The sequence below is a fragment of the Neomonachus schauinslandi genome, chromosome 3 (genome assembly GCF_002201575.2).
Source record: "Neomonachus schauinslandi chromosome 3, ASM220157v2, whole genome shotgun sequence".
NCBI classification, from domain to species: domain Eukaryota; kingdom Metazoa; phylum Chordata; class Mammalia; order Carnivora; family Phocidae; genus Neomonachus; species Neomonachus schauinslandi.
Window position 1 is genome coordinate 26,243,986 of NC_058405.1, and position 19,300 is coordinate 26,263,285.

Below are 19,300 nucleotides of genomic sequence, written 5' to 3' on the forward strand. Positions count from 1 at the left end.
CATGTTTTTTATATATCTGCTGACAGTCAAAGAACTATTTCTGTTCCATCATGCCATTTTTGTTCATTCAATGCTTGCTGAAATTTCTCTGAGATTCCTTCAGAAAGGTAATTTAAAATTTTCATCTTAGTCTTTGCTATGGAGTTAAGAAATAAAAGTAAGAAATGGAAAAGATATAAATTAAACACAACAGTCAAGTTGTAATTTCAGAATAAGATTACAATAATAAAACAAGCAACTTTGAGCTTAATATATGTTCATCTTTGGATATAAGTAAATAATGGGATTTTCTTGCTGCCAATAAAGTCCCTTTCTTTCACTCCCTTCTGGCATCCCTGTTACCTCCTTATTTAGTTGCCACCTGATATTAAGAATCATATAGCTGTCAAATAGGAAAGTGAGTTTCCTGTTTCTTTTCATGACTTGACAGTAAAGTCTTACTTTAAAAAAGCCAGAGACAGAAGTGTGAAAGAAAGAGACTTGTTTAGATGGTACGTGTTGGAGTTAAATAGATAGTGATCTCATTAAGACAACAAATTTAGGAAGAGCTGCTCTTTAGGAAGAGTTCCTTTCTCTCTAGGGTATGTATATATATATATATATATATATATATATATATATATATCACACACACACACATATATATACTCAAGAAATGAGTTGTTGTTGTTGTTTTTTAATATTCCCTCCTGGAGGGAGGAATTTTTTTTTTTTTTTTTTGAGAGGGAGAGAGAGGTGGGGGAGGGGCAGAAGAAAAAGGAAAGAGAATCTTAAGCAGGCTCCACACCCAGTTGAGCCCAATGCAGGACTCCCCAGGGCTCGATATCAGGACCCTGAGATCATGACCTGAGCTGAAATCAAGAGTCGGACATTCAACCAACAGGGCCACCCTGGCAACTCTGTGGAGTTGTTATTTTAATTCAGCCAGGTTTTTTACACAAACATTACTCACATAGTAAGAATACATAAAAATTATATAGGTGCCAGGACACTTTTTGTATACCACCACCAAGTTCCCCTATCAAACAATTCATTGTAATATTAACAATTCATCACACTTTGACTTCAATGTCCAAAATGTTGAATGGCAGTACAAACAACATACGACTCAAGAAGCTTCATCTTAATGTACTTAAATCCAGAATGTTCTTCTTTGAGGTGCCTGGGTGGCTCAGTCGTTAAGTGTCTGCCTTCAGCTCAGGTCATGATCCCAGGGTCCTGGGATGGAGCCCCGCATCAGACTCCCTGCTCCATGGGAAGCCTGCTTCTCCCTCTCCCACTCCCCCTGCTTGTGTTCCCTCTCTCGCTGTCTCTCTCTCTCTGTCAAATAAATAAATAAAATCTAAAAAAAAACAAAACAAAACAGGACTGTTCTTCTTTGCATTGGCTAGAATATTGGACAATATGACTGCCTCACAGGGCCACCTCACTGTATAACTTCAGGGAGCACATTTCCTTTGAGAAGAACAAGTGAGCATAAACACAGGTTGCACCCTTTTCAGTTTGGCAATATTGCTGACACACTGCCCACATGAAAATTAAGGGAATTCCTTAGGAGAATCCTCATTCAAATGACAGGGTTAAATACACGCAAACCTTTAAGTGACTCCAAAGAATTCTGCAGTCATCAGAATTTGTCTATATATTATTTTTTATGAATTCCAGAATCATGAGGAATGATTCTTAACCCTTGATTTCTTTAATATTCTAACTTAAAAAATCAGAAAACATTACGCCTGTGAATTATTACCATAATACACTGGCTTTGTTTAGATCTAACACATTTCTCAGTAGAGATGAAAGGATATTGTGATAAACACCCAGCTGGTGGGATTCTTATATGATACTCCTTTATACGACTTAAATTTGGAGGAAATCCTTGAATGCTTTCACCTTGTACACAGTTCTATTACTTTTATCCCTTTCCTGAGTGTTCTTAGTTATTTTTACATGCTTATATTTTCAGAAAATCTTCATTCTAAAATGATTAAAAGTAGGACTGGTCAGCATCACCCACTCTAAATTATTATTTTGATTGAGAGCACATTTAATTCACAAAATGATTTACAAATAACTGACACTATGAAGTCATCCTATCTATTGACATCATATGGCTTTCTATTAACTGCAATGTTTCTTTCCATAATGCAATAGTTTTTAAGGTTAATGTGCCTTTTTAAGATTTTATTTATTTGTCAGAGAGAGAGAGAGAGCCCAAGCAGGGTGAGTGGCAGGCAGAGGAAGAAGCAGGCTCCCCGCTGAGCAAGGGGCCTGATGTGGGACTTGATCCCAGGACCCTGGGATCATGACCTTAGCTGAAGGCAAACACTTAACCTACTGAGCCACCCAGCCATCCCTAATGTGCTTATTTTTTGTGTTTTTCATTTTTTCTACAAACCACTTATTATGTGTATCTCTTGATAAGTTAATCTGTTTCATTGCTATTGAAAGCAGGATCTCTATATTAATTACTATAATTTGTATATAGGTATTTTCCTTAATTTTTATGATTACCTTACAAAAAAGGCTTTTTACAAAAATAGATTCAAGTATTTTTCATTTGTTTCTCTTAAGTTTTCTAAGTATATGATTGTCATCAAGAAACTATTCACTTTTTAGCTTTAAATTTCAGTTTTCTCAAAACTTTAAAAACTATTTTTCTAATATAGATCATTACATAAGTTCTCTTGAAGTAAAATATGCTTTTCCCAACTATCAATTTCATTTTATTTATTATTTTTATTTCAAAGTTATTTTCCCCATTTAAAAAAAAATTATTTGAGAGAGAGAGCACAAGGGGGGGTGGGGCAGAGGGAGAAGCAGACTCCCCACCACTGAGCAGGGAACCCAATGTGGGGCTCAATCCCAGGGTCCTGGGATCATGACCTGAGCTGAAGGCAGATGCTTACTGACTGAGCCACCCATTTTTAAGTGTATATTTATTCTATTGCTCTAAAAATTTTTATTCTTCTGTATTTCCAAGTGCACAGTGGAAAGTTTCCATTGTTTTTGATTCTCAGTATTTTTAGCTTGATGTGTATAAAACAAGTACTTAAGCACTTCCAAAAATTTGGGGGAAAGATTGTCCAATTATACTTTTGCTGCACTCCTGACCCACTATGTTCACCACCAAACAGTAAATTTATCTGATAATGGAGATTAAAATATGCATGTGCATGCTTCAGACCTACTTGTTTCTCCCTGTTAAATACTTAACTATTCTTCCCATAGGTCACAATAAAGATGAATTAAGAAAAGTCTCTTGTATTGGGGGAAGCAATTTCCCTTGCAGTTAGCTGGATATAAGTCATCAGTTCTGCAAAACAAAGGATTTTGAAATGTAGACATGAGGAAAATAGTTGAAAGCCTGATTTCAGCTACATATCTGAGTTGTACTTCCTACTATCAGATATACCAGATATACCATCAAAACCAAAATATGATTCTTGCCTAATAACCACATTCATTTCTCACATGGATTGGAAAACATGTAAGAAGGAACTGTGATCGCAACTTCATTGAGAGCTATAAGACTTGGCTAGGGCCTCTGGAGCAAATAAAGAGATAACCGTAATTAGGAAGAATAAACCTTCTGTTACAACCACGTGGGAAGGTTTATTTTTATGTAAATGATGGACCATTGTGATTCTAATTTTTGCCAGTCATTGATAACAGAAAGTAGGCAGCAAATCTACATGACTATTTTTTTAAATTGTTATTTATTTAAATTCTACTTAGTTAACATACAGTGCAATACTGGTTTCAGGAATAGAATTAAGTGATTCATCACTTACATACAACACCAAGTGCTCATCGTCAGTGCCCTCCTTAATACCTATCATCCATCTAGCACATCCCCCACCTCACTCCATTACTTCTCAGTTTGTTCTCTATTCTTAAGAGTCTCTTCTGGTTTGTTTCCTTCTCTTTTTACCCCCCTCCCATTTGTTCATCTGTTTTGTTTCTTCAGTTCCACATATGAGTGAAATTATATGGTATTCATCTTTCTCTGACTGACTTATTTCGCTTAGCATGATATACTCTAGCTCCATCCACATTGTTGTAAATGGCAAGACTTCATTCTTTTCAATGGCTGAGTAATATTCCATTGTGTATATATACCACATCTTCTTTATCCATTCATCAGTCAAATGGACATTTGGGATCTTTCCATAATTTGGCTGCTGTTTGAATGCTGCTGTAAACACTGGGGTGCACATATCCCTCCGAATCAGTATTTTTGTATCCTTTAGGTAAATACCTAGTAGTGCAATTGCACTGTTCTATGACATTTTTAACTTTCTGGGGAACCTCCATACTGTTTTCCACAGTGGCTGCACCAGTTTGTATTCCCACCAACAGTGCAAGACGGTTCTCCTTTCTCCGTATCCTCGCCAACACCTGTTGTTTCTTGTGTTGTTAATTTTAGCTATTCTGACAGGTGTGAGATGATATTTCATCATGGTTTTGATTTGTATTTCCCTGATGATGAGTGATGTTGAGCACCTTTTCATGAGTCTGTTGGCCATCTGGACGTCTTCTTTGGAAAAATGTCTATTCATGCCTTCTGCCCATTTACAACTGGATTATTTGTTATTTGGGTGTTGAATTTGATAAGTTCTTTATAGATTTTGGATACTAACCCTTTATCAGATATGTCATTCACAAATATCTTCTCCTATTCCATAGGTTGCCTTTTAGTTTTGTTGATTGTTTCCTTCTCTGTGTAGAAGCTTTTTACCTTACTGAAGTCCCAATAGTTCATTTTTGCTTTTGTTTCCCTTGCCTCTGGAGACATGTCTAGCAAGAAGTTGTTATGGGCAAGGTCAAAGAGGTTGCTTCCTGTGTTCTCTAGGATTTTGATCATTTCCTGTCTCACATTTAGGTATTTCATCCATTTGAATTTATTTTTGTGTATGGTGTAAGAAAGTGGTCCAGTTTCAATCTTTTGCATATAGCTGTCCAATTTTCCTAACACCATTTGTTGAAGAGACTCTTTTTTCCACTGGATATTCTTTCCTGCTTTGTCAAAGATTAGTTGACCATATGGTTATGGGAACATTTCTGGGTTTTCTATTCTGTTCCATTGATCTATGTGCCTGTTTTTGTGCCAGTACCATATTATCTTAATGACCACAGCTTTGTAATACAACTTGAAATCCAGAATCGTGATGCCTCCAGCATTTTTTTTTTTTTTTTCAGGATTGCTTTGGGAATTCAGGGTCTTTTGTGGTCCCATACAAATTTTAAGACTGCTCTAGCTCTGTGAAAAATGCTTTTGGTATTTTGATAGGGATTGCATTAAATGTATAGATTGCTTTGGGTAGTCTAGACATTTTAACATTTGTTCTTCCAATCCACGAGCATGGAATGTTTTTTCCATTTCTTTGTGTCCCCTTCTATTTCTTTTATAAGTATTCTATAGTTTTTAGAGTATACATATGTGTGTGTGTGTGTGTGTGTGTATATGGCTATTTCTAAGGAACTCAGGATGCCTATCAATCTTTTCAAAAAGATGCTCTAGAGCTGATCTTGACACCCCTGAGAAAATTCTGGTAGGAAGAATACTTTTGCTAGATTACCAGCAAAAGGGAGTTAATGAGTCCCAATGAAGGCCAAATTCAAAATAAACAGATGTTCAGGTTAGCAGAAGGTTAGGCTTCAGTGAGTGAAAGAAGGTTCTACTACTTATTCTATGCTCACAACAAGGTCTCCAAACTGGGGTTTCACAAAACAGCTAACTTTCAAGTTATTACGCAGGACTAGATTTTAAATTACAGTACTAGACATTTGTAGTACTTAACCACTCCTGTATTCATTTTGTCTTATTTTATTCCTATTCAAAGCCAGAAGCAGAACTGTACACAGACTGACCTCTTGAATTCCAGTGTATTTTCGAGAAGTTTCCAGATTCATCACCTAACACATAGTCTTATGACCCTGTATTTTTTCATCTTACTAGCACTGACCATGGCTTAGGTATTAACAAGATTGTGGGTTCCACTACAAACAACTTTCTTCCATTTAAAGATTATTGCTAAATATAAAGGTTGCCAATGTTAAAATGAAAACTTAAAAAAACTTCTAATTTGTGCTCGCTTCGGCAGTACATATACTAAAAAAAACTTTTAATTTTCCTATCTGATCAATTATATTGTGATACCGAGTTAAGAATCTTCATTATTTCACTTTCCTACATTTATATTTGATATCACATAATTCCATTAATATTATACTTGTTTTATTGTTTCATTAAGGTAGAGATTATGCCTACAGACCAAAGACTTAACGAGCTCATTTCTTTCCTATTAATATTTATCTAGAAAAAAAGTGAAACACTTAGGTGATAGAGCATAAGAATTAATCATTAAACTTTTAAAATTCAGTTTCATTATTAAGGAGCACTGTGGTTTAAAAGATATGAAAAATTCTCCCAATTGACAATGAAGTGCTCTTATCATTTATCCCACTTTTAAGAGTTTTCATGCTGGCTAGCATAGGAAAGAAATCTATATATTTAGTATAAAAGGTGTGTCACTTGCTCTTTCTGCTAGAAAATGTTAAACTACATGATTGCTACGTTATGCATTTCAACCTCTGAAAAAATGTTAGAATAAACGTTGTTCTGGAAGACAGAACTGAATGAAAATTAAACATCTATGGTTCAGGAATCAAGACAAGAAAACACTTATTATATTAAACTAGTGTCCAACTATACCACTACTAATATGGCTAATGTGGAACAAAGAAAAGATAAAAATGTAGGGAAATATTTTTTAATAAATATGGCTTAACTATGTAACATACAGTATTTTCATGCTAAAGTACATATACTTTTAGGAGGGTAATTGAAGTGTCATTGTACAGATGGAAAGAGAATTTATATTTCTCCCTTGCTTGATTCTGATAAACACTAACAAATGTACACTAAAAAATATCCAGTAGGAGTCATGACTTATAACTGCTTTCCTGTGTTATCTATGTGAGGCAAATTGTGGCATTTAGCCTGAAATAATGTTTAAACTATGTATTGATTGTCACATGGCAAAACAGTAAATGAAGCACTGCCTTATCACATGAACTGTATTTTTTTTAATATATGTTTGTGCTTTTTTTACCTGGGTAGACAATATTTATTTACCACGGCAATTGGGCTTTTTCAGACAGATAAACACAGCAGTAAACATGGAGTAAAGCATGGATGGTTTCCTCTGTTTTCAAAGATATATAGAGAATGGTTTAGCTATTGCTCCATCAACTAGTATCTTTCCTGACAGTTAAGTGGAAAAGAATTACTCTTGGGTATTACTTTCTTGATTCATAGTAGGATAGTTAAAGGCTTCTGAAAGATTGGTAACATGGAGAAAGACAGGAGATGTGTTGGTGTGATAGATTCAGGATTTGATGAAAAAGATTCTTATGCCTTTTCATCAGCTGAGATGGAGACATAATGAATAACTGAATGAGATCATCTTATCCTCAAATGTGATAAATTCATACAAGTGAGAAATCCAAAATGCTTGTTATAAACTAATTTTGCAATCACTATAAAGGCTTGGAACACTGCCTGTATATATTTTGGTAGACTTTAACAATAATAATTAATGTTGTTGCTCTAATAGCCATATACACGGTCAAACTTTTTTTTTATTATGTTGAAAGCCAACAAAATATGAATTTAACCATTTGAATCAGACTAGATTATTTTCATTGTTTGTAGAGTACCCTCCTTTTTTTTTTTTTAGAGTACCCTCCTTAATTCTACAATTAATGTTTCTCCCTTTAGCCAGCCTACTGGAGACACATTTTCTACTTGAAGGGATGAATATGTATTCATCAATATAGTATAGTAATAAAGAAAAGTGTATTTTTTTTTTTCTACATAGAGTAAGTTTTAAAGAGGGAGAGACAGAGTTGAGTTCCTGAATTAGTTTTTGAGGGCTGAGATAACAAAATATGACAAAGTGGATGGTTTAAAGCAACAAAAATGTTGTCTTCACAGTTCTAGAGTCTAGAATTCTAAAATCAAGGTGTTATCAGGGCCAAGTATCCTCTAAAACCTCAAAGGGAAAATCTCCCCTTGATTCTCCTAGCTCTGGTAGCCCCATGCATTCCTTGGCTAGAACAGTATAAATTCCACCCTTATCTCTGTCTCCACATGGCTGTCTTCCTTTTGTCTCTGTCTATGTCCAAATTTATCTTTTCTTATAAGAACCAGTCATATTGGATTAAGGGCCCACCCTTCTCCAATATGACATCTTAACTAATTATATCTGCAATGTTCAAAAATAGTCACATTCTGATGAACTGGGGGTTTGGGATCCAATATATCTTTTGAAGGAGTACAAGTGAGCTAAAACAGATACGTCTTGAAGAAAGGAAGAGAGAAAATGAGAAGGAAATGCATTTTTGCTAAAGACACTTTCCTAAATTCTAAATGAAAAATTTAATTGTAGACCTTTTCTTTTTATAAAGGTTTTTATAAATTAATCGTAAGAGGTCAAACTATTTCCATATATTTTACAAAAGCTAAAATATTTCTATGTAAAAAGGATCATCTTTAAGAGCTATTTAGTCATGCCAATATCAGAGAATGCACTGTAGTTGGAAAAATCTGTGAATGTAGGCATCATACTGAAATCTAAAGAGGCACCTCATCCGGGTTTAGGATTTATATTACTTTAATATCATAAATTATCTAAGCTTTTATACATTATATTAAACAAAATTGACCTATGCTATCTATGTTTAAAGTGTAGCAGAATGGGCTCTATCCCATTCTGGGGAATTCTAGGGGAAGCAGACCTGAGAGATCTACAGCAGCTCTAAAAAGCAAGCACCAGATGAGGCAATGGAATGTAGTAGCTAGTTTCTTTTAATGTTTGTACAACTAGACCCTTATCCCAATTTTTCAACTAGTTATTACTAGCCATCTCCTCTAGGAAGTAGAGTGGATGAATGATGAAAGCCTGGACAATGGCAATCCATCCTACTTCTTTGGCAATACAGAAAAGTTCAAGCAGTGAACAGCTGTGACATGGTCAAATCTTAAAGTGAATGCTCTCCTGACAGTAGAAGCAAAATTGTGAACATCGGTCATGTCACAGCTTGAGTGTTAGTAGATGTGAAGTTACTAATTTGGAAAAATATGTATTTTGATCTTCTCTCATTTATGACTCAAACATATTTGAAACTCCTCTTTTACCTTTCTTTAGATCCTTTAGTATCAGTTTAAATCATAATCATAAAGTTATTATATTTTCTCAAAGTAAAGCCATTTAGACCTCTGGAATTAATCTAATATGAAGGAGACAAATTTGATGCCTGAATTGAATTACCAAGCTAGACAACAGAAATGTGATGATAAAATAAAACATTTTTACGACCTAAAACATTTTTACTGGCAACTTCTCTAACCTACAAAGCATGAAGCTTGGGATAATACTACAAAAAGGGCATTGCATACCCTTTATGAATAAGGAGTTTCAAGATATCAGAATACATGAATTATAGAAGTAACAGTGTCCTTACATCAATATATCAAATAAAAATTCTATATATCACATTAGGTCAACTTATGAGCATAAATATAAATGCACACATACAGGCACAGGAAGAATAGGTTTTGAGGTGAAGGGAACTGCTTCATCAACCCAAATTGCTTTCCTTCTTCTCAATCATATATATTACCATAGATTAAGAAACCACAATTTCAGTATTTAAAAACTGTATATTCTTAAGACAGTAAAAACTAATTAGACCCAGAAGTGCTACAGGATGTGGCCCAAGTTTAAAACCTGAACATTATTAGATGTATTTCAGATATTGGTAATATAATAATGCATATTTTATTAACTTTATTCATTTTCCTCATTTTGTTCCACTCAAAAAATCTTATTTTATTCATGAATTTAATAAATGCAATATCCATTTTTACTCTAAATATACTTTGAGGTTATGTAGACATGATATTTAATGTTCACAAATCACTTTCACGTTTTTATAAGAGAAATAACTTTTAAAAGTTTCATCAGTGAATACAAAAATAATACATTTCTGTATGTAAATACCTTGAGAGTGTGAACATATTCCCTAATACCTAACTTATGGAGAACAATAAAGTCAGTTAGTTTTACTTATTTGGCTATTTGAATATTTCACTTAATTACTGTAATAGTTTATAGAATATAAAAATTGAATAATAAATGTATAAAGCTTTATCTTAAAGAACATTTCAACTGATTAAATCCCACACTATGTATGGAATTTTATCTATCTATTGATATAAAATATGAATGAATATATGTATATATATGTCCAGGTATATATACATACATATTTATATATTTGTATATGTGTGTACATGAATAAATACTAAGTCTAACCACCTTCTGGTTTTACAGTGATTTCAGAAATTCTCTCCACTCACATATTTTTCTCATTCTTGATTATTTCATTTGCACCTTAATGCCATCAGCTTTATCTGTCTTACAAACTTTCTTTGAGTATCAGAAGGAGTAGATCACTTCAATGAATGCTGTCCTCGTTCCTATTTATGGATGACTTGAACTATAAATATACATATAGGTATTATCTGGATATAAACATGGGAAAATAAAGTGTTATTTTCATAAGGTAGTTTGCAAGTTATTCTTCAATGTTCAAATTCTGAGAGAAAATGGTAGAAACATAGCATTAAATTTTGCCCTTTTTTAAATCAAGTTTAACCACAAAGTACAGATTCCTTTTAAGGTCAGTCAAATAAAATATAGGTAATTGTAAAACCTCTTTTTAGAGTAAGTTCATGTAGTATGTTAGAATATTACTTCTCTCTTATTTTCATGTTTGTATTTATTCCTATTTATAAAAAAAATATCAAATCACATTGAGATAAGGAATGTTTTGTGACTGACTGCTAAATTCAGCATTTTCATTTAAATCTTTTTGCATTAAAAGTAACAGGAAACTGGGATAAAATGAAGCCCAAACTTAGGATTATATTTGTCATGCATGTTATGAGCAAAGGATTAATCTCAAGAATATATATCAAACTGTAATATATCAACAAAAGATTCAACAACTTGAATAGAAAAATGGTCTGAGGACATGAACAGATAGTTAAGAGATAATAAAACTGAAATGGGCAATGAATATGAAAAATGTTTAACCTTATGAAGGAAAAAATGGGAAGACACCGATTAAAATCACAGTGAAATACGTATGCACATCTATCCAATCGGCAAAAATTACCAACAGTCCACAAAGTAGGTTGCAGAAACACACAACTGCTTATACACTACTTTGAAATTGTTAAAAACATTTTGGAAAGCAAAGTGAGAAAAATTTGGTATACCTCACTTCTAGTTATGTTCTATAATGGAAAAAGAGACACATAGACAGAAAATATTTATAGCAACATTCCTTATGAGAGCAAAAAAGCCCTAGAAAACATAAATTTCCATCAAATGAAGGACAAATAATTTCAGCTATATTCATGCATATGGATTGCATATAAGAAGAATACATCAATGAAATGAATCTAAGGAAGAAGGCTAAATGACAAAAGTAGGCAAATGATATATAGAGAATGATGTATTTGCAAGAAATATGTTAAATTTTATTAAATATTCTGACTAGAAATGCACATATGTTTAGTAAAAATCAATGAGTTGCATGTGAATGATAAACACCAAATTCTGAATCCTAAAATTTGTAATGAACCACAGGAGATCCCAAACAGCCAGAGCAATCTGAGAAAGATCAAAGTTGGAGGCATCACACTTCCTAATTTCAAACTGTATTACAAAGCTATAGTAATCAAAATAGTATGGTACTGGCATAAAAAGAGATACATAGACCAATGGAAAATAATCAAGAGCCCAGAAATATACCCCTACATATATGGTCAACTAATATTTGACAAGAGAACCAAGAATACTCAAAGGGAAAAGAATACTATGTTTAATAAATAGTGTTGGGAAACCTACATAACTACATGCAGAAGATTTAAATTGAACCCCTATCTTACACTACTTACAAAACTAACTCAAAATGGATTAAGGACATAGGACTTGAAACCCTAAAACTTCTGGGAGAAAACATAAGGAAAAAGCTTCTTGACATTAGTCTTGACAATGATATTTTTTAGATAGGATACTAAAAACACAAGCAACAAAAGCAAAAACAGACTACATGAAATTAAAAATATTCTGCTCAGCAAAAGGAAAAAAAGTCAACAAAATGGAAAGACAACCACTGGAATGGGAAAAGAATATCTGCAAATCATATCTCTGATACGGAATTAACATCCAAAATACATAAAGAACACATGTAAATCAACAGCAAAAACATCTTGATTAAAAATTGAGCAGAGCGGGGCGCCTGGGTGGCTCAGTTGGTTAAGCGACTGCCTTCGGCTCAGGTCATGATCCTGGAGTCCCAGGATCGAGTCCCACATCGGGCTCCCTGCTCGGCAGGGAGTCTGCTTCTCCCTCTGACCCTCCTCCCTCTCATGCTCTCTGTCTCTCATTCTCTCTCTCTCAAATAAATAAATAAATAAATCTTAAAAAAAAAAATTGAGCAGAGGAACTGAATAGATTTTTTTTTTTGAAGTAGACATACAAATGGCAAATAGGTACATGAAAAGGTGCTAAACATCACTAATCATCAGGGAAATGCAAATCAAACCCACAGTGAGATATGACTCACACCATATGTTAAGCATAGCTGTCATTAAAAAGACAAGCGGGAACAAGTGTTGGCCAGGATGTGGAGAAAAGGGTAGCAGTTAGCTTCACCTTTATGGGCATCTGTAAATACAGCTAAATGATAATATCAGATTTCTTGCTTTTGGTCTTTCACAGGCATCAAAATAAAATAAGCTTTTCCTGTTTGCATTTTCAACTTACTGGTTTCCTTTCCATCAGCAATTGCTCCCCTTATTTCCAATTGTCATTAGCTTTTGCCCAGTACTAACCTTCTTTCGAAGGGTAAGATCATCAGTGTCAGGCGGAGGTCTGACACATCAAGTTAACTGCAGCATAAATCTGGCCAATGCTTCTCCCTTTGCCCATTTACAGGCAAACAAAGTAGGTGGAGCAGAGTTGGGTAAGTGTTAGCTTGTAGGAAGACTGTCTCATCCATTAAGTAGGAAAGCAGCAGCAATCAATGCTAGCTTAGGCAGGAAAGAAGCAGCAATTGTTAATACTAGGTTAGGCAGGTAAGAAGAAGTAAACCATCCCATTATTCCCCTATGTATTCAGTGAGTAATATTTAGAGATACTGTCATAGCATCATATTTAGAAATTGATCCTTCCACCAGAACTCATAAATGCGACCCAGGTCCTGGCACTACAGGAACAGGTGGAGAAAGGAGGAGAGGCGAGGGGAGGGGAAGGGAGGACGTAAGAAACACATTTTCCCCAAAATAGCTCAAGCAGATATTTCAACTGTCCAATCCAATTTTCAACCCATCTATTTTTTGTGAATGATGAAATACATGAAAATTTCATTATAGGATGCTACTTAGTCCATTATTGCACTGTATCAGCACTAAAATGAGTATCTTGTTTAGTTGATAAATATGAGGTCCAAACTGAAATAATATTTTCAGCTCTAAACCTCTTATCATGATAGACATATTTGTTTCACTTAATGAATATGCAAATCTACATCCAGCATGCGTAACTATCCTGGTTAAGACTCATTAGTATTTACCTGAAACTACAGGTAATAGGCCAATGTAATCTGCTATGACCTGGTCTATGTCTGTCAATCGGCAGTGCATGTCTGCATTTAGTTTCTTTTCTTGTTCACAAATAATTCAGGGTATGGCAAACAGCTGTGCATACTGTGCAGCAATCTGGTTAAGTTTTTTTATCCATCCTCAGGGCATTTTAGTCATTATGATACAAATTAACCTGGGTCTCCTCTTGAGGGTTGGGCCTAGAAACCTGACCTTCTAGTTACTTTATCTTTGGTAGTATTCTACGTCCACTATATATTATATATATGTAGTATACTATAGTATATATACACATGATTGTGTGTGTATATATACACACACTATACGATTTGCTCATATACTTTATAGTATATATACATATATATGTTGGAGGAGTTGATGAGACATTAAAAATTCATAAAAATTGAGAAAATAAATGGAGTAGTTACTAAAGTTTTGACAGGTAAGTCTTAAAAATATGTTTACCGGAGTAAATCAACCTCTGGTTGATTTCAAAGTGGGAGCCTTACATTAATTGGTTGCTTTCACAGATTTAATATTCCATTTATTTCCTCAATATTTATACTAATTTATACTAATTTTTATGAAATATCTCAAAGCTGCAATGTTCAATTTTTCAAAAGGATTTTCACTATTTTTATCATTATTGCTTCTTATTTTGAAAGAATACTAACTTTTTTCTTATTAGTCAACCCCACTTTGGGAAAGCTAAGAGAGGAAGACCATGACAAATTATTTCACTTTATCCTGTTCCCCAACATTAGTCACATAGGGAGTCTTAACAGTTGAAACCCTTTTTATTACATCATTTATCATGAGTTAAAGGAATTGGAAGAAACTTGGTGTCATTATATGGCCAATCCAAAGTTGCTTGCATTCTTAACATTCAGCAACTTCAGAAGTAGAATTCCATTTGAAAATTAAAGGTGGAATATGACAATTGTCCTTTTCAGGATATGTTACACACTTTTGCCTTTATTCAGAGAGCAGGATTTATATATCTATCCATATTTCTTCAAAGCTGCAGTATCTAGTGTCTTGAGTAATACTGAACATGCCTTTCAATCCACAGTATCTAATGCAAAACAAAGAGGTCCTTAATATCCCCTGTGTAAAATTCATTTTCATACCTGCTCTATAAGGGATCACCAATATGATGTTTAAAGAGGCTCTTGATTCTCTCCCACCGAAGCTATGTAATTCTTTTTGGCAATTATCCGCAGGAAGGAGTTATTCCAGTCCCAGCATATCTTCCCAACTACCTTTTGGCTTTACAATCTTCCCTTCTACCCATTTTATCACCAGGTGTAATTGGTACTTTGGCAGCCTCAGGTTAGTCCTTAGTTACTTTCAGTTTTGACTAACTTTCTCACTGCCTAAATTTTCCTTTTTGACCCATTAAATTTCCACTGATCTTTGATATATTACCTCCAAGTCATTTATGCGATTTTTCTCTTATAAGTGGTCACCTTCCTTGAGTGACCTCTCACCAGCCATGGCTTAGAAGCAACTCTGTCAACATAGGATTCCACAACCATTTTCCTCATCCTCACACTATAAATAAATAAGTAAATAAGTAAATAAATAACCAAAACTTATAGTGTCAAGGTTTGGTTTAATTACCCTATTCATAAATATATACATATAAGGCTCAAATAAGGAAAAAGGATAGAGCAAAAATATAGAAAAAAGCACAAGCAATCATAAACAGGTCCAAGAACTTTCAGGCACCTCTCCCAAGTTGTACAACCAGATAAAACAAGCATATATCATCAATGTTTTCATCCATAAACAATGAAGACAGATTTGTACTGGGTGCCCCCAGAGGCTTTCAAACTTTAAATACTTTCAACCACTAAGAAAATTTTAGAAAGAGATGCATTCAAAACCATTAAAGTATATCAAGATGAGATCCTAAAAACTATTCAAGTAACCCACAGGGAGACAAGAAAAGAGAAACAGATAAGAAAAGTGGAACAAACAAACAGAAACACGACTATATAAAATGGCACATTTAAGCTCTAACATAACAATATTACCTTAAATGTAAATAGTCATACCAACTAAAAGACAGAAAATGGCAGAATGGATTTAAAAACCAAACCAACCCCAAAAACATGGCCCAAATATAAGCTATTGACAAGAAACTCATTTCAAATTCAACAACATAGGTAAATTGAAAGTAAAAGAAGAGAAATAAAAAGATATGCCATGCAAACTTTAATAAAAAACAAATAAGCAAAGCAGAAGTGGCTGCGATATTAAAACAGAATTTAGAGCAAAGAAAATCACTCCAGAAAAAAGGTCATAATGTACTGAGATCTATTTACCAGGAAAACATAAGAATCAATCAACATACAGCAAAAATGGATAGATATGTAAGGAAAATTGGATAAATCCACTATTATTGGTGGGAACTTTAATTTAACTGATAAACCACCAGAAAAGAGATCATCATGGATAGAGAGATCCGAATAACACAATCAACCAAAAGTATCTAACTGACATTTCTTCCTAAATTGAACTGTAGGTTTAATCCATTTCTACTACAGACCACATCTTTTTTTTTTTTTTTTTTTTTTTTTTGTAGACATACAGTAGCTTCTTCTAAAACTTACATGTTGTTACTGTCTCTAGCCTGGCTAAAACATTTTTGTCAAAGAAGACAGTGAGGAAATTATCCAATATTAAAGGAAGAATTTGGTAAAGACAGAAGGATAGACACACTGAGCATGAACAGAACAGATACTTTAAAAACAGACCCACATAAACAGGTCCCAATTCATTTTTTTTCTTTTATGACAAAGATGCAAAAGTATTTGAATTGAGAAGTAATAGCTTTTTCAACAAACACTGTTAGAGAAACTGGGCATCCATAGGCCAAAAAAATATATAAATAAATAAAAAGGGAAGAAAGAAAAGTTACCTTTAACTAAACCATGTAACTTCTACAAAAATTAAATAAAAAGGGTCATGTATCTGAATAAAAAACACAGAAGTACAATATCTTTAGAAAACCAAACAAACCACCACAGGAGAAAATCTTCAGGATTTTGGATGAGGAAAAGTGTTTTAGAACTTGATACCAAAAGCATGATATATCAAAGAAAATATAAATTGGACCTTAACAAAATTTAAAACTTTTGCTCTGCCAAAGGTCCTGTTAAGAGGATGAAACATGTTAAAGACTGGAATAATATATTTTCAAACCAACTATCTGACAAATGACTAGTTTTTAGTATATATTAAAAAGTTTCAACTCAAGAATAACAATAAAATTAGAAAATTTTAAGACACATAAATGGTCATTTCAAAACAGAGGATTTAGAGCTGGCAAGTAAGTACATGAAACAATGTTCAACATCATTACCCATCATAGAAGTACAATTTAAAACCAGAATGGCCAAAATAAAAATAGTAATAATATCAAATGTTGTTGAGGAAGCAGAGGCACTGGATCATATTGCTGGGAAAGTAAAAAAGCACACTCTGTAAAATGGTTTTGAGGCTCTTATAAAATTCCATATATCCCAGCATATGTAAAGTTAATAGTCTCAAACTTGAAATTCACCAAATATTGTTTGAATGCTGAGTGGTTAAACAAACTAGGAATTCATACCATGAAATACTAAGCAATGAAAAGGAACAAACTAGTGATAATACACAGGAGCTTGGATGAATCTGAGGAAATTATGATGAGTAAAGAAAACCAAAGTCAAAAAATTACTGTATGATTCCATTTATGTAACATTCACAGAATTACAAAATTATAGAAATGGAGAACAAATTAGTGTTGTTAGGTGTGAGCAATGGGATAAGGGAGGGGAACGAGAGGTAGATATAAAAACTCAACAGTAGAAATCTGTGTGGTGACAGTATTTTATAGTAACTGTGATGGTGGATACATGAACTATGCATGCATTGAAACAGCACAGATCTCAGTACAAGTGAACACACACACATGAACACAAGAGTACTAGTAAAACTGGGAGATCTGAATAATGGATTGTATCAATGTCAATTACCTGGATGTGACATTACACTATAGTTTTACAAAATGGTACCACTGGTTGAAACAGGGTAAAGAGTATGCAGGATACTCTTATATTACTTGTAACAACTGTATGTGAATTTACAAATATAATCTCAAGACTTATAAAAGTTGAAAATTGTGGTTGTTAGAAATATTGTAAGGCTTAATATAATGGTATATTCCTTCATAGAGGACTTTCAATCTTTTTTCTGCTATTTGCCTTTTTTGCACTAGACATCTCAGAATACTCAAACCAGTAAGGCACTGAAATGATTTGGAATCGAAGGAACTCTACAATTGATGTGTATTTCCAGTTTTCCTTCCTCCTGGAGTATAATTCTTTACCTTCCTAATCCAAACAAGGAACTTTACACTAGTGCCCATTCTTTTGCCAAACTGTGGTTGCCAACACCTTTCCTCTAGCCTAGTGGTTCTAATGAGCAGGGGGCTTTGAAGAGGGAGTGATTTTTTGCTCCCACCTGACAAACCCAGGGAACATTTGACAATGTGTGTTGGCAATTTGGTTGCCACAGTTGGGAAAGTGCTACTGGCATCCAGTGGATAGAGAACAGGTTATGGTACTAAACACCCTGGAAATCACAGGACATGCCCCACAACAAAGAATTATCTGGCCCAAAACGTAAATAGTGCTGAGCTTCAGAAACCCTGAACTAGCCTAAGGAGGCTGATGTAAGGGATGCTCAGCCTTTCAGCCATATATTATAAAACTGGAAAAGTCTAGAGGGTATATACCACTCTAAATATTACCCTCAACTGCCTGGGTTCTATCATCTCTTAACTACTGGCCAGGTAAATAAATCTTTACTGTGTTGTGAACTCCCTGAGGCCATGAAGCAGATGCAACTGGTCCACCATTTCTAGTTTTTATTTTTAGCCCAGAGTTTCTAGTTTTTCTCTCCATTAATTCTAAGGTATCTGATATACTATCATGAGAAGTTGAAATCTATAAATGCACTTTTTATTTTTAAAAGGCCTTTATCACATCCTTATTGTTCATTTTAGAAGGTCTGTTTTATGCTTTGTCAAGTCTGTTCATTCTGTATGTTCATTGTTATACAATTTTTTACACTCAAAATATTTTAGAGCTTGCCTCTTATTCTTCAAATACATCTATCTGACATATTGGGTTTATTATGTGCAATATCTAGAAGCCTTTGATGATCTGTCACAATTTTCCATTTCTTCTGTTGATTCTTCCCATGGTTACTCTTTTTTTGAGTACTTTCTTGGTTGAAAACTGTTTACTTGACTTATAAATGATATGTAAAAATCCCTGAGGTTTAAAATAAAATGAATTTTTCAAAAAAGGATTAGTGCAAACATTTATCAAAGGCTGTGGACACTACTGTTCTGTGGCACTATTGTTCTGTAAAATCCAAGCAGAAAGCTCAGAAATATACTACATGGATTTTAGTCTGGAAACGCAGAGGACTTTATCATTGCTATAACTCAGATTGTTTATAATAAAGGAGCTGATATATACACATAAGCATATATATGCA